The 18,094-nt window shown below is 40.8% G+C and overlaps 1 protein-coding gene across 1 annotated transcript in view; it reads left to right on the top strand.

Moving 5' to 3' along the window:
- Window positions 1-200: 200 nt before the first annotated feature.
- The window catches only part of LOC126411812 (acid sphingomyelinase-like phosphodiesterase 3a), a 1,193,501-nt gene continuing 1,175,607 nt past the window's right edge, over window positions 201-18,094 (top strand). The window contains exon 1 of the mRNA XM_050081397.1: window positions 201-1,050. The gene's annotated coding sequence lies outside the window, so the exon portion shown is untranslated. The remainder of the gene's footprint in view (window positions 1,051-18,094) is intronic.

The raw sequence follows: 18,094 nt of genomic DNA, 5'->3' as shown, positions 1-18,094 counted from the left end.
GTACTTATGACATGTTAGTGTCTCACTATCTGACTGACTTGAGCGCAGCAGAGACAGAAACAGAGAGAGAAATGCTAGCGCATAATGCACTGGCGGTGTACTCGGCGCGACAGCGCATGCGCAGAAATCGGCGAGCCGCTATTTCGCAGTCGCTTCGCGTGGCGTCGGAGGGCGTCGGCTGCAGTCGACGGCGGCGAGCGCGAAACCCAAGGCTCCGCCGAGCTCCGCCCTCGGGCGCTTCAGTAGCGCGCGGTCGGTGGTCCACCACGCACGCACCTCCGCTGTCGAGGGTCCGCGCACGCCACGAGTCGGAACCTCTCGCTTGTAGCGCGGCTCGCCTCTGGAAGTATGTGACGGTATACAAGCGCCAAAAACTATCAAGGGCGGCTGCCGGCGTTTAACCTTACACACGGGTCGCGGAATATTTTTCTGTGAATTTGTGTCTTTATTCAACAAGAGGAAATTGAACTGGGAGACAGCAGACTTGGCTGCTCGCGACGCTTAATATCGCTCTCTGAACTCCATGTGTTATGTCTAGGTCGTAGCACACACACAAATAACATTTTCCCAAAAAAATAAACAACTTTAATGGGAGAGCTGTAATTCGTTACACGCTTGCTATCAGTGTTTGTAGTCTTAAAAATAAACCTTCAATATTAATCTGGAATCACAGTTTCCATTCGCCTCTCCAGAAGTAGGAAGTATACACGTCAGTTAAGGCTACTTTCCTATTCCACCAAATTTTGTAAGACGCCCCAGGGATGTAGTAAATTTTTCCTTATACTGGAAACAAGTGTGTCGTACCACCAGAACCACTTTAGAGTAAAAGTTAATCGTAAGCACGCTAAACACGTAGACATCGCTGTGGACGGTCTCAAAGTCCGAAGCTGTGTTCAGAGACCTGCGTTCTCGATGTCACAAAACTAATTGCTCTGCCAGGAACTGTTACGGTGCTCCTGGTGCAGCACAGCCGTGTGTTAACGCACGCCAGTTAATCTTCCGCGCAGTTGACACTGGAGGACATTGGGAGGGCAGGATTACCGCAGAGGTGAGTATAAATGTCGACAGCGCCGCAGTGTGGCACATAACGGAAGCGGTGTGTGTACGTGTGTGAGACTGACTGAATGTACCAGGCCTGCAGGCCACCGCTGTTGTTGTGACATTGTCGTTAAAGGATTCAGCTATGATATCCGTCAGTGACTGGCTTCCGTAAGCTCGGTAAACGTCAGAGCGTTGAGCTAACAATTTGAGGAGTAGGACCGTTGCACAACACTAAATGGTTCCAGCGAAGTTTATTATAGCGGCATTAGCTTTGACAACAATGATAATTTCGTGTGGATAAATGGCCTTGTGTAAGGATCTGAACTGGACGCAACCTCGCTAACTCGCGCGTCTCTGACAGTGATTACTTCTCCATGAGACTGTCATCTACTCTGAATGGCTACAGTATACAGACAACAAAATGGATGTATTACTTAAAACGTAAGAAATATCCTACCCACTCAGGTTCTGAACGTTTAATGTCAAAAACGTATTTTTGATCTGTACTGAGAATTCGTCTTATGTTTACTATGTTAGTTTAATACCGCACTCCCCAAAGATTTATCAATGCACTACTTACTTCTCTGAGCACGTGAAGAAAAACGAGAAGTGCTATCGTTCCCTCCACTGACAGTAATATTTTCAAGTTTTGTATTATATTTAGACATACAGTTAGCGTTTAATGGACGATTCCAAAATGTTTCCACTGTGTAAGCAACCGGAAGCTAGAAAATTGAAGTCAGGTATGCACAATTAAAAATACGTTACATATATTTAGAATCTTTGCGTTAACACTCGTTCGTCACCACAGCTTTAATTTTTAAGGGAACTGGGCAAAGTAGCGCGCTACTTCACGTACGGAGCTAGAGTCCTATAGGAAAGTCGTATGTCTCAGGTTTTCGCTGCAGCACATCAATCGATTTCAGGAATTCCCGTCGATAAAGGCTCACTTAAGCTAGCGCTGTACCTTTAGAGGCCTCCCTCTCGTCAAAATACTGGTTTATTATTATTTTCAAATTTAGTTGCAGTAGAAATTATGACTCTTTCAATAAATTAGGTGCTCACTGTGCTAAATACGCTATCGTCAACGAGCTTTCAGGTTCATATTTCCCAGATCTCCTAAATTCTGTGGCTCTCGAAGAACTCCCATCTTTCCATACGTTATACACTTAATGAGAAATTACTACATGCATAAATCGCCCTTCCTTCAGGTCATTTACTACCAAGTAAGTCTTGTAAAGCTTGATGGTCAACAGCATACTTATGGGTTTCCATAGGAATGGGTTACACAGCTTGGGTTGTTTCCACAGCAAGTGAACAGCGTGCTAGTACAGCCACAGGGTGACTGACATCCAAGAAGCTTTGACCAATGTCAGTGTGCGTAATGGAGACTAAGCAAGCCTTCAGCATGTCTATGGTTAACCATAATTCGCAAAATCAAATCGGATCCGGTAAGAACGAATAATGTGAAGTGGTGTTTATGGCTCTACTTTCAACGGAAGGTTTCCCATGGTTTCCCTAAATCATTAATAACTGGATCCTTCGATAAGCAGATTCGCGGCCGGTTCCTTGACCCCGATCTCGTCCAATCCTGTAATGACAATGATAACGAGATTATTTCTTTCCACATGTACTTACATACCTCTCCTCGACAGTTTCATGGCACTTCAAGAGAACTCTCCCAATGAATGTATGTGCTCTGTCTACCTTCAATTCTCTCGATTCCACGTTTTCCATCCAGTCATTAATCCGTCTCTAGAGTAACCTCCTGTTATTTATGTTGTGACAGATTCCAAACACTTATCATTAATACTGTAACTCGATTCATTTATTTGGTCCTGAAATTTTAATTCTAGTTTTGTGAGCATTTCATTACGCTTGCTGAGATTTAAGGAGAGATGCCGTTTAGTAAGCAACGCCCTTCTGGCCATAGACGTGCCGTAGGGACCGACCGGCCACCGTGTCATCCCAGCATACAGCACTCCAGGCCGCTGTCAGGTTAGCAGACCTGGAGCCGCTACTGCTCGGTCAGATAGCTCCTCAGTTGCCATCAAGAGGCTGACTGCATCCCGGGCCAGTTCTCCAAGCGAGGAAATATCCCTGGCAGTGACGGAAACAATGACTGAAATAGAACCATGATTCCCCCTCATGGCATCAGCCGCACGCACCACTCATTTACGGGAACGGGCGATGCCAGTCTTTACAGGGCGTAGAAACAAAAAGTCGTTTTGTATACAGTCATCCATATCGGCGTAGGACGTTATTTTCCTTCGATTCGAACTTCCTTTCGAACATACACGGAGATACATATTGTGTGATCGCCTATTAAAGTATAAAGATACTGCATAAGGGAAATTTTTACATTGCATGTAAGACTGCTATTTGACAAATCAGAAAGATAAGATATTAAAACCTCTCAAGTAAGTATACACACAGGGATATGTACAGTTGCTAATTTTTCAACGTGGTATGTACTCCGTTAACACACTGTCGTGTCGCCGTCGTACACTCAACCGCTATTACAGGTTAGCTGACAGCAGGTCGGTAAAAAGCACAACGAACTGTCGTACTGGGGCCGCTACCGTTTCAATCTTAGGACACGAGTTAGCTAGATGAAAAGTTTAAATTTCTGTCCTATGATCAGGGTTCATTGGTCCATAAAACAAGTTTTAATAGTACGCCTGAATGAATCATACTGTAACGCTATAATCGTTCCTATATTCCCTCTCATCACAGTCAAACTGATCTCATATTCAGTCTACAATACTATCTCTATCTTCCACTGAAATACTAAAAATGTAAAGCGAAGTAATCTACCTCATGGACACTTTCATATTAGTAGTGGTATTTCATTCCCTCTACCTGCACGACAGGTTCTTGATATAGCACTCTCGAATTCTACCTCTCAAATTAAAATTTATTTCGGTGTGTTGCACTCATTTTTCGCTTATTCCAAGGATGAAAAGAGCAACAAATTAGTTTTAATTAAGTTTCCAACATCTCTGTTTTGCGTCAAAGAAATGGAAGAGAAGAAGAAAACAAATTAAAAAATATTCGATAGTCAGCGCGGGCGGATGACTTTATTCGGTAACGGCGCACAACAAACATGCTGTTGTAATTAACGGAATGCATCATGAGAGACACATCGACTTCGCTTTCATATAGGCGCGTTTGGGTGCAACTTAGATAACAGCTAAAAGACGTATTATTCTACTACAGGGAAAATTTAAAATTTGCCCTTCTCTCCATGGTTTAAATGACGCTAGAAAGCTAATATTATCCTGATCATTACTTCATTGTTACTAACCAACTCTCGAGGCAGGTATTTCAAATAGTAATCGATGTTTTATCTGAGAAATGGGATTTCTGACTATGGACTACGAGTGGAAAGATACATGCCCAGAGTAGAGGGTCACACATGGGTATAGACACGCTAATTATCCGTCGCAGTTAATTATTGTCGCACTTTCACCCACACAGGACAATGGAACAGACGGTGCTACATGTTCGTTTCCGTTGCATCTCTGAATATGCGTTTCTAATTAGATCATTAACCGCCCTGTGGCCTCTACTAATCGAAAATAATTGTTCGTTAGATAATAGTGGGAGGAATTGCGACGAATAGCTGGTGTTAACACCAGCGTGCTTATTCTTAGATATCATCCACGACACGTTTCTCTGGACCTAGTAGGCTACCATTAGAGTATTAATAATAAACTAGGAAACTGATCCTTTAACTCTAGAATACAAGTCGATGTTTTCCAAAAACTTTTTCTGCCTAAGATGGCGTTTACTATGAGCAAGAGCAATTTCACTATCTTCCGTAATATGTAAATAAAAATCTACTTTTCTACTAGCTTGTCTCACCAAGTCATAAATACTATCTCGGGGCAACCATTCAGTACTCATAGCATATGAGATCTGTTAGTTATACCAACAAGCAGCATTTCGTTCAAACATCGGAGACTGATGCACCGATGGAGCATGTATGTGGCAATATTTATGCTTGAAGCGATTCAACGATATTGTAGAAAAACACTCTGTAGTGAGAGAGAAGAAAACTGATCTCAAAAAAATCAAATCTTCTGTATAAAGAAGTCACAGTAAATTCTAAAAGTATCACTATTCTCTCCTGTATGAACGCAGTGAATTCGGTTACAGCTTGTTGTTTCTGAACTTCTTGTCATGAGGTTTCCTCGCTACCACAATATACTGAAGCCAAAGGCGAAAAAAGGCATCTAACATACGTCAAAAGAATTTTATGTACTAATATCGTTAAGTGACGAAGTATGAGTTTCAGTCACCCATCGAACATCATATACGAGTATTATATCCTCTATAAAGATGACTGATATTTTCTTCTTCCATTTAGTGCTCTTGAGGTATTACACGCTGATGTAGCCATTTTTCTGTAATGTATTTACGATGAAATAGGGGTCTACACTGTGCAGCTGATAGCGACTTGTACAAAGATCTTTTGAGAATGGCTTAAGGATGCAGGAGAACAGAGTTTTCCTTACCAATGACTCATTAAATTGTTGTTGTAGGACAGCGAACACTTAAATGAAGTGGGGAAGGGATTTACAAGAGATTTAATACAGCGTAAACAACTGGGTCTCAGTAAAATGATCATCAGACAACGTTGGCGGGGAATTCATTTCCTTTGTAAAGATTAAGTTTTAATAATATAACTATGTTTCAATAGAATGCGGGTTAGTGTGAGTTGTGAGTTAGTATGAGTTGTTCTAAGAAGTCAGAAAACATTTTAAGAAGTACATAGACGGAACAAGCGCATGGCCTTAAACCTATTAAAAGGGTAATTTGTCGTTTCTCTGTCTCAGACTGTTGGGCGTTCGCGTATTTGTGGAACATAATGTCCAGGATAGCTCACGTCCTCTGACCGAAAGTGAACAAATTTAAATGTTGACCTGAAATGCATGAAGTAATTTAGCGAACTTTGAAGAACTTAAAGTGTTGACCGGAGCATGTTACCAGCGCCTACTCGAAAAATTGTAATCACATGTTAGCAGTTATTTATGGACCAGAGTCAAGATAAGTGCAAAAATTTTTTGTATCTTAGAAATGTGGTGCGAAGAGTTTTTGGAGTGCTGTCTCCTTACTACGAACTGAAGACAAGAGTCTCAAAGACCCCATTATCTTGATGTTGTGACAAGCGGTTATTATTAAAAACCGTTCCTCAACATCTAGTAATTTCTTATTTGTAGATTATTAAATATAAGTAAAGGACTGAAATAGTAATGTTTCTCTCATCAGTTGGTATAATTTATTCAATTCTCAGCATTTGCTGTAATCTTGAAGATGGGCCAACGAAAGTAATGTGAAGTCACTGTTCTGTAGGAGCTATGACTGAAATATGCCGGCCGCGGTGGCCGTGTGGTTCTAGGCACTTCAGTCCGGAACCGCGTGCCTGCTACGGTCGCAGGTTCGAATCCTGCCTCGGGCATGGATGTGTGATGTGCTTAGGTTAGTTAGGTTTAAATAGTTCTAAGTTCTATGGGACTGATGACCAAAGATGTTAAGTCCCATAGTGCTCAGAGCCACTTGAACCATTTGAACTGAAATATTTTGTACAAAATGACTATAAATTGTCAGTAATCGAAGGTAATAATTCTACAAGAAGTAAGAGAAATTTTTCAAGAAGTATAAGCTAAAAGTAAAGTTCGTATTTGGAATTATTCTCTGTATGTACATTATTCAGTAGTTTAATATTCCTTCTAAATTATATCAGCAGCTAGAAGAAAACGTGTATTACTGCCCTATTTCAGGGAGGTAGATAGGCTTCAGAATGGTACGAGACGTATTTGTATGGATACTGACGGTTTTACTATTTCATCGTTTGCATACACACACCGTGTGCGAAAGAATCTGATAGAAACATATAACTTGCTAGGTTTTAGTATACCGGCAGTGTTAACTGCGCATTTTCGTACTTTTTTATAGTTCCACTATTTGACGACCAATTGTGTAACGTATGTTAGGAATTAATTGCGACATATCCTACTTTGTCTAGTGGTGATTAATTCAATAAATGTCCCCGAAATCTGAAAGTAAATATGGATTACTTTGAGTGTTTTCAAAGTAACATAGGTGTAAAATAGATAGACACGCGGAGGCTCTAACTGCATCAGCATTCACGATGATTATCATCACCTAAAATTTCCTTTAAACCTGATAAACCCGTGTCATATGATCTCCTTCGACATACTGTGATCACTAGAATCGCTGGACGATGAAATACTGCCTGTGTGCTGCGTTATCGTAATTTCTTTCATACTGGTGTGAAGCGTCACGATGTAATCCAAATGGTGCAAAACTAATCAAACAGCAAGTGGCACTGTCTCAGCTTGTGGTCGTAAAAGAACGATACAGCACAGATGTCACGATCTTAGCACAACGTGTCACAATTATGCTGTCCACTGAAGCGTATTGCTAAAAAGAGCAAATTGGTTTTAATTTATAATCTCTTGAGCACATTCCTCGTTAATCTGAAGGCCACGAGCCTTACGAATCTTACATGAGAGACAGTTTCTCAAAACTGATTTAAACTTTCTCCAATTTTATTGACGTTTAGAAGAATTTACTCATTTCCAACGACGACTTTGAATGCTTTGCGTCTTCTTGGAAAACTGGCGGGCAACAACTTTTTCCACAGTAGGCAGACTGTTCCACGATCTTGCAACGGGCACGTTTGCTAGGGCAGGACAGTTCACTTCGACGTGGACTTCATAGTGTTTACTTTCTGTGTTACTGCAACAACGACTGCAAAGTTACAGTTTACACATCACGTACCTTTCAGCAAATAGATCAATAAGAGCACCCGATGACAAGCCATGAACACAAGGAGTCAGCAGTTTTGAAGAGCTCCAACTTTCTGTCTGCAGTGTACCTCAAGAGTTTGTTTTAGAAAACTAATATTAGACGATAGGAGCGTAACTTACCAATTCCACGAGCAAATAGTTGTGACTTAATAATTATTCTTGGTTTAACTTCCAGATAAAAGTAAGATAAATTATGATCTAAGAAGCAAACGAAAACATTTTGTGGAAGTAATCGATCACATCGACATTATAGTCTCGCGGCAACTTCGCCATGACGAAGGAAATATTTATTCCTCTTTTTTTTTGGGGGGGGGGGGGTTGGGGGGTTGTTGGTGTCCGGAAGAATAGAGAAAAACTATGAATATAAGCACCTTGACCAGTTAAAAATCATTCAGCGCAGATGCGCGCTTCGTCCGAACTCTTCCGGCAATCTACTTGAGACTGTGACCAATAAGGGTAATGGACAGGGGACGCTACGTATGTAATGTGATACAAGTTAGAAATTTGGGCTGGGAGTCAAGCGTGCTCGGATTGGCGAAATTGTCAAGGCGACAGCTCCCGTTAAGTGGGAGATCCGGGTTCGATTCCCGGCCTGGCACAAATTTTCACTTGTCGCCACTCATTTCAATCCCAGGTTACGGCTTGTGTCATAATATCAATATCGTCACCTTAATATCTTTTTGATAGTAAAGTAACGTACTCAGACGGCTCCCCTGAGTCATCTCAATTTTTATATATAAAATTCAGATTATATATATATATATATATATATATATATATATATATATATATATATATATATATATATATATATATATATATATATATAAAAAACCGATGCTGTTCTTTGTTTAGTGAAACCCTTTCTTCTATACACCAAAACACCATTTCAGCCAGTTTCGTGTCGCCACGACCGACGATTGGTAACCGCATAGTCTGCTTGACTCTGATGGCTGTGCATGTTAAGTGCACTAACTATAAATGTTTGCGATGATGACAAGGCAAAAAGAAGGCGAAACCGGATGCCGAGAACGCCTATTGCTCTCGAACAGCTTTGATGTGGACCCCGCGATTAAGGACCGCATCCGTTTTACTTGCCTTTCTACACGAGACACCGAAGAGAGGCTTGATGTTTATACCAGGATACTAACGGAAAGTCTAGTGATCATAAACTTCCTCTTGAGCGTTAAATAGTGGCGATGAACTTTCGTTCCACGGTCACAATAAGATCTAGCTATCTCACAGTTCACAGACCACGTGAGTGAAGTTGCAGCGCGAAGCAAGTGCGGAACGCCCGCAAGGAAGCAGCATGATTTAAATACGTCTGTGACTCGCTTTGCAACGTAATTAGACGATTTTAATTCTGCCCTCATGTGTGCTTCATGTTTTTAACACGATGGATAATAATCGTTCTTGAGAAGGTAAAACAAACTTGTTGTTGTTGTTGTTGTTGTTGTGGTCTTCAGTCCTGAGACTGGTTTGATGCAGCTCTCCACGCTACTCTATCCTGTGCAAGCTTCTTCATCTCACAGTACCTTCTGCAACCTACATCCTTTTGAATCTGCTTATTGTATTCATCTCTTGGTCTCCCTCTACGATTTTTACCCTCCACGCTGCCCTCCAATACTAAATTTGTGATCCCTTGATGCCTCAGAACATGTCCTACCAACCGATCCCTTCTTCTAGTCAAGTTGTGCCACAAACTCCTCCCCAATCCTATTCAGTACCTCCTCATTAGTTATGTGATCTACCCATCTGATCTTCAGCATTCTTCAGTAGCACCACATTTCGAAAGCTTCTATTCTCTTCTGGTCCAAACTAGTTATCGTCCATGTTTCACTTCCATACGTGGCTACACTCCATACATATACTTTCAGAAACGACTTCCTGACACTTAATACTCTATGTTAACAAATTTCTCTTCTTCAGAAACGCTTTCCTTGACATTGCCAGTCTACATTTTATATCCTCCCTACTTCGGCCATCATCAGTTATTTTGCTCCCCAAATAGCAAAACTCCTTTACTGCTGTAAGTGTCTCATTTCCTAATCTAATTCCCTCAGCATCACCCTACTTAATTCGACTACATTCCATTATCCTCGTTTTGCTTTTGTTGATGTTCATCTTATACCCTCCTTTCAAGACACTGTCCATTCCGTTCAACTGCTCTTCCAAGTCCCTTGCTGTCTCTGACAGAATTACAATGTCATCGGCAAACCTTACAGTTTTTATTTCTTCTCCATGGATTTTAATACCCACTCCGAATTTTTCTTTTGTTTCCTTATCTTCATGTTATTTAGTTGTGACATTAGAGAACAGTTGCCGAGATACGTTAATTCTTACGTGCTGAAGTGACCAACCAGTTAAAACACATTTTCGTTTGGATGTGTAACGTTGCGACACTGTTCCAGTTATTCCTGCTTTTTCTTAGTCATTTTAGGCTGATGCTAGAATGGTTCTTTCAATAATGCATCATTCAATATCTCGCCACATGCTTGCACAATTCAGTAATGCTCCATCCCTAATGATGCCGAAGTAGACGGAACACTAATGTTCTTTCCCTCCAGACGCATGTCTTTCGAAGACGGCGTCATATAGACTGAAAGGCACAAACCGTAACTTTCAAATCATTATTTTCGCTTCTAAAGGCAAAATAATGTCATTACGAAGCCGCTGAGTGCTACGTTTGTCTTTGCGAGCTCTGTATTTTAGAACTAGTCTATTCGACTCTCTCTCCTTGACTGTGTTTCTGTGAATTTGTCTCCGTCTCTCTCTAACTTTTTTCAATTTTCATATGGCTCTGAGCACTATGGGACTTGACTTCTAAGATCATCAGTCCACTAGAACTATTACTTAAACCTAAGGACATTACACACATCCAAGCCCGAAGCAGGATTCGAACCTGCGACCGTAGCGGTCGTGCTGTTCCAGACTATAGCGCCTAGAACCGCTCGGCCACAACGGCCGGCTCTTAATTTTCATAAATTTCCTTGTGACAGCAGTGTAATGTAGGCGAAATATGTAATTCGAAATGTGCCAGACAGTGCTGTAAAGGGGTATTTAACTGCTATAAGTATGTTGTAGAAACGCATGACGTAGGAAAGTGTTCCAGATGATGAAGTAGTAAAATTTTGAAATGTGGATTATACTTCAAAAACGGACGTTGCTCACATGAACAGCTCGTTGTCACTTACTACATTTAGATCTGCATAGGACTATATACACAAGCCGCTGTATAGTGAATGGTTGTGAATACCGTACCAATATTATCGATTTTCTTTCCCCCTCTCGCACAGTGAGGAAGAGAAAATGCCTGTATACCCCTGTTCGTTCCCCAGTCTCTCTTACGTTCATGGTGCCTGCTTAAGATGGCGTGTTCTCAGTATTTACCCAATATGGTTTTGCTACACCTTCGTCCTATTTCTTTCGCGGTTTCCTATCTAAGTTCTCCGAACATTTCTGTTACGCTTTCGTGTGGAGTGTACCGAGCTGCAATGATGCTCATGGCCCGTAGCTGAATGCACAACAGCCGGCCGCTGTGACCGAGCGGTTCTAGGCGCTTCAGTCCGGAACCGCGGTGCTGCTACGGTCGCAGGTTCTAATCCTGTCTCGGGCATGGATGTGTGTGATGTCCTTAGGTTAGTTAGGTTTACGTAGTTCTAAGTCTAGGTGACTGCTAACCTCAGATGTTAAGTCCCATGTGGCTGGAGCCATTTGAACCATTTTTTGAATGCACAACATGCCTGCTGTCTCGTCTACTCAATAAGGACTCTGGAATAACCCTCTAGAATTTGTCGTGTTAGTCTTGTGTTTACTCAGAATTTTTCTAACTGATCTGTCTTATATTCAACTTCAATAATACTGATTTTACTTGATCGTCCCATACCACATTGTTTCTCAATGTTAACCCTCTATTTTTTATGCTTCTCATGAGTGCTCAAAATGTTCACCACTAATCTTGTGGTAAGATAACATCCAGATCTTTCTCTTAGTTATATTCATGATGGTACGTTTATCCGCATTTAAAGAGAGCTGCGGTTCGTTACATTAAATAGAAGTTTTGTCCAACTCTTCCTGCAACAACTTAAGATCTCCAACGACAAGACTCCCCTCTACACCACAGCATGGTCACCAATCATACAGAACTGCTCATATTACCTGATTAATACTATATACAGGCCCTATTATGCTTTTTTTAGACAAATGATGGGTCCGTCATTGTTGCTGAAACAGCAAACTTCAGTTTTCGCGTAAAATTGCGCTGTAATAAAACACGAGAAAGAAAAATACTAAAAATTTAAACAGTATAATTAGACCCGCAGAGTAAAAAACGAAACATCTGTTACAGAAGGAAATAAAAAAATGAAACAGAAATATAGTAGATTATTCTAAACAGATTACAGCGCAAGTGTAAGCGATTGTTATTTACGCCTGTCTTCAATTTTTATTGTTTTTTTCACTTGCTAATTGTATTTCTCCAATGTAAATATGTATTTTACACTTCGTGTACTATAATGCGAGAATTTAGAGAATTGCGATGAAGTATATTTAGTTTCGGTCACGTCACTGAGATTTTCTCTAGACGCATCTTTCCTTAGAGACTTAATACCGATAGGTAACTGTAGCCCAACCGCCTAAAAACATACGACAGTACTGAACGGCTAATTTTTAATATGGGATTCCTTCAATGTGGAGGGAATAATCGATGGTCTTGGGAAAGAGACACATGTTGTGTATAATTTTTCTCTTGCGCAATATCTTTATGTTCTGGCGTAACCACAAACTCCAAAACGAAGATGCGGAACGCAAGACTAGAGAAGGCGGTGAGTAAACGGCGGCTAATGGTAGGTGGAATTCGACCCAAGACGTGAATAAAAGCGACGCTCCTACCAGCCTCGGCCGCTCAGATCGTCCCGAGTCTGCAATGTGATTAGTGCTACGCTGTCAGATTGTCGTGATCTGTATCAAGAGTTTCCTTGGACTCGATATACAGCAAGAACTGTACAGTTTTCATGTCACCTCTTGCTTGTGACATTTGCTGTAGTAAACTTAAGTTTTGTCAATTTGCTTTCTAGAAATAAAACTACTAATATTATTTGTATGAAATTGTTGTATAACATTCGCAAAAAGCTGCATCCCGTAGGCACCCTCTTAGCGACGAGTGGGCGAGACCCCACACTTTAAGGGTTCATTGGAGACTTTCCATTAGATCTGATATACTATAGGTGATATTCTTTCCTTTTCTACATGAAACGTGATAGTTGTAGCTACGTAAACTGACGTGACCCTCGATCAATTCTCAAACTCATCCCAAACAATGTAAAGCGATTTTTAAATGAATTCACCCCATTTTCGTCGATGGGCAGCACGATGCTAAATGTTATTAATATCTGTAGTCGTTCTTTCGTAGTTACTGCTTCAATTAGGTCGATCATGTAGATAAGGACTTGTATTATGTACCTTCTATAATTACTTATTTTGTTTTCCACCAACGACACTTGACCTATTCGTACCACCCATCATCAGTGGTCTGTAAAGCAAAACATAATAGTTTCCATACATAGTTTGTTACGAGAAACTCTGCCATGAAACACTTAACGTCTATTAATGAAATACATATAATTAAACAACTTTCTATTTTTATAGTCTACCGATGGTGCCTTATACGAATAGCTGATATATATTTGGTCGAAAACAAGATTAACACTGATTTGCAGTAGAAGGATGGTGTGTATTCTTGTCTACATGATAAACATAACTGCTAAGTGATTAGCGGGCAAGAAAACATCTTACCGGTAAGAAATATGTTCGGTTTTAAACAGCTGCCGAAGTATGAGGAGCATAATTTTGGTCAAAATATTTCAAAAACACTTTTTCCCTTTGGCAGCAACTAAAACGAATATTTTGAATTCAGTGCAGAGAAAACAGCCTCATAGCGTCATAGAGTTTTCACCTAAATTCAGTGTAACGACGGAACAGACACGCAGCATTATCCAGGAATTCATGATGTTCACCTTCATCTGTGTGAGTTTTAGACCATGTACTGTGACGCCATCCAAATGCTTCACTGCCCAGGAGACACACGACTTCGTTAAGACAGGTCACGTATTCGTTTGTATGATTACTGGCTTGAGTTAGCAGTACGACCATGAAAATCTAACCATACCTCGCTGTCGTGAATGCTATACTTGAGACGCCCAATATTTGCTACTACTGCCCAACGAACGGTACGTACAGACGTTTTACAGTTTCTACAATAAATCCCAGATTCTTTTCAACATGGAACTCGCGTGTATAAAACAGCTTCAGCGGTCTGATTACAAATGAGTTTATGCGTTGAATATTTGACTTTAAGTATGTAGGCGAGAAAAAGTTTAGGAAACGTTTGAAATTATGGGTGAATTTTGTTGGATGCCTCTAAGTCTTTCGTTATGAAACAATGGGTAAATACAGACTGGCTAATTTGCGCTCCATTATACATATATATTTATATATATATAAGTATATGTATATATATTATTTTCACAGTGTGTTAGGAATAGGTTTGGTAAAAAAAAGGTAATAAATTAAATCGTCGTGCCTGATGGTGAAGTTTTACTGTACATCATTTTAATTAAAAGTTAGTTTTTCAGGCATCAAAATGTTTACGACGTAATATCTCCTAAACTATGTGCTACAGCCTAGTTTTTCATACAATACAGTGGTATGTAGAGATACTGTCTGCCAAATGTGTTGCGAACAGTGTCGGTATTAAACAGATAATAAATTAAAACGTCATGCCTGATGATGAAGCTATACTGCATGAACGGCGAATTGTTATAACCGACAATCTTTCTCCCTTTCATCCGTGTGGGACGTGTCTTTTTCGTAGGTTCAACGCTTAGCGGTACGATACGCGAATCTGTTACAAATATTAAATCCAGTACGCTCAAATGAAATTTTATACACATTTCTGATTTAGCTTTCCTTTTCAAAACTTGGATCCATTTGACGTAAATTTATTGTCATCTTAGGATTACTTCGTAGATTTACTCTTTGGCGCCTTAAATACACATTTTGTAATCGAGCTGAATGTGGCATAGATTAAGACAGTAACGTCGTTTTTGAGAGGCCTTCCCGATTTTGTTATTTCGCAATCTTCCTCAATTTAGTAAATTGGTAATTGGATTGCTTCCTTAAGAACTTATCCTTCCTTATTGAAAAGCGTCGTAGATGGTACATAGGACTTTAGTCTTCCTTTTTAGACTTCAATACTCTTGTATGTTACAAATATATATTAGGTTACATTATTACACTTTGCCTCGGGTGCTACATAAACCGTAGTTCACCTTTAAGTGATCAGTTCTTTCTAATTCTGGGTAGCTAGGTGTTCGAATTTTACCGACCTGTTCGGTGTTTGAGCCCTGTTTAAATGTGTGTGAATTCCTTAGGGACCAAACTGCTGAGGTCATCGGTCCCTAGACTTACACACTACTTAAACTAAGTTATGCTAAGAACAAAAAACACACACACACACACACACACACACACAAACACACGCACACGCTTCAGTCCATGCAACTCGGACCTGGTCCCATAACGTATTCCCATTGTGTGAAACACGCTTTGCAAACAAAATATCCTCACGGCATTTCGGTGAAAGGTGGCACACATTGATGGCAATGCCAATCGCATTCAACGCCTTTCCCACACTTGGCAACACTTTGCGTATGCACTGGGGGTTTATTCTGAAACATTGATTTTCATTCATTTTTGTTCGATTTGTACTTGTGCAATAAATGTACACGGATTTCATTTAAAGTTTTACCGTGACTTCCTGTTCGGGAACCCTATTTTATGTTTACATGCCGATACACGCTGCCGTACCGGTTCAAAACACATCGTGGAATTCTCATATTGTCGCACTATCGGAAGATATACCATGGTTTCCATGATTTATGTAATAGCCTTCGGATAACTTTTAGTGTTTACTAAGTGTTTTATTATGTTAACTTCAAGCCCTCAGCCCAGAATATCCTTTCGTCAGGCATTGTTCAGTACTTTCGTCAATTTAGTCTGTCGACCCTACTACAGAAGCGGCCAGAAGACCATCTCCAGTAAAGTGCACTGTCGCTTAAATGAATATTTGCCTTTCGTCCCATTTTTATGTCTGTGCTGCGTATCTCCTCTATGTATTCCTACTGCTCTGTTACTCTGCTTCTATTCAAGTTGCTTCAAAATGATGGCGCTATGCAACAAACACCGAATTGTCATAAACAAGCGACGAGAGCAGCTGAATGAAAAAACTCGAGTCAATCGGTTGTTAGAAAACCATCGACTCATTCGGTTTTAGTTTGAATTATTCATTCACGATCTGAGGAAGCAACTGAAAGAAAGCAACCGACACTGTCCACTACTGTTTTGCACAATGAGTGAATTATTCATTCTTTATTTTCAGGTGAAATCAGTGCGTAGTTTTTTCTGGTGGCTGAACGGTTTATTGGTTCACTCAACCGAAACTGCACTTTGGTGTTTTAGTTAACTGAGATACTCACACATCTTCTACGTGAAACTAGTCTATAGTACTTTCAACTAAAGCAGTGGTATACAACCGGACTACACGTATTCCAGGAGGGTAGCCTTAACCACTGGGGTACGTGAAAACATCTTAAGAGGTACCACAGAGTTTGGATAGCCATTATAGCTATCCCTTTAATTACGTACTAAATAGATTAATTCTATGTTTCGTCATTTAACACGTATTGTGGGTAATATACTGCTGTGGGTGCGATTTACAAGTAACGAATGTAGTGGATCTTTCGAAGAGTGTACAGTACTGATTATTATGGGTACGTCAATAGAAATGGAATCTTAGCCACGGTTTACATTCGGTTTTACTGAAAAGATATCATAATTACCATTATTTAAACGTCGTTTGAATCTAGTCCTCAAACAGTGCTTCAGCAAATTATTAATGTGGAAGGTTAATACACTGCTCAGAAAATTATGTTACCGGCTACATACATACAGGTCATATCCATGCACACAATCCTGTTTTCATTTTACATCCTTTCAAAAGTAGCAGTTACAAGAAAAAAAAAAAACGGAAATTTGTGGTAAGTTCTTACGGGACGGCCGGCGGAAGTGGCCGTGCGGTTAAAGGCGCTGCAGTCTGGAACCGTAAGACCGCTACGGTCGCAGTTTCGAATCCTGCCTCGGGCATGGATGTTTGTGATGACCTTAGGTTAGTTAGGTTTAACTAGTTCTAAGTTCTAGGGAACTAATGACCTCAGCAGTTGAGTCCCATAGTGCTCAGAGCCATTTGAACCATTTTTCTTATGGGACGAAACTGCCGAGGTCATCGGCCCATAAGCTTAAGCACTACTTAATGTAACTTAAACTAACTTACGCAAGGACAACACACACACACACCCACGCCCGAGGGAGGACTCGAACTTCCGAGGTGGAGAGCCGCGCGAACCGAGACAAGGCGCATTAGAACGCGCGGCTACCCCGCGCAGCCAGCTGCAAGATTTCACGGGGATGGGAAAGTGCTACTCACATTCATACACCGATACTTCAGTTTCGCATCACTGTTAGCAGTACGTAAGAACGTTCACCTCCTCTGCAGCCGGTGCCGGCTTATTGCACAAGCGACACAAGCCGCTGCTTGGAGCGCCTAGATGATGGGGGCGCCAATGGTGTCACAACTATAAGGTTTCCACGTATGTCTCGGCACAATTACACTGTCCAGTCACATTATAGTGACCACCTATCAAAAGCCTATAAATAACTACTTTTTGCAGCATGACGTGCTGGAAGAGAGTCGACGAGGTTCTGCAAGATACCAACAAGGATGTAAAACCTTGCGACCTTCACTGGTTTCTCATGGTGCTAACAGCAGGAACGGGGTGGTCCCATAGATTCCCGACTGAGTAGATATCCGGAGAGTTTGGTGGCCAGAGGAGAGCAGTAAACCTATCCTGGTGCTCTTTGACACAATGAGGTGTATTGGAAACTGCGTGATAGGTTGCATTTTCTTGTTGATAGATGCCACAAAATTGCATGTAGCGGTGGACATGGCCTCCAGGGATAAACATATTTTTGTACTGATTCACTGTTCCTTATATAATGATAAGATCACCAACAGAATGCCACGAAAATATTCTACAGACCATAAATGCAGCATCAATTGGCCTGGATCCGGCTGTCTAATGTTGCAGGGTTGTCTTCTT

This window comes from Schistocerca serialis, chromosome 1 (genome assembly GCF_023864345.2).
Source record: "Schistocerca serialis cubense isolate TAMUIC-IGC-003099 chromosome 1, iqSchSeri2.2, whole genome shotgun sequence".
In the NCBI taxonomy this organism is placed as follows: domain Eukaryota; kingdom Metazoa; phylum Arthropoda; class Insecta; order Orthoptera; family Acrididae; genus Schistocerca; species Schistocerca serialis.
The sequence above is the reverse complement of the archived record's forward strand: the minus strand, read 5'-3'. Positions and strand labels throughout refer to the sequence as shown.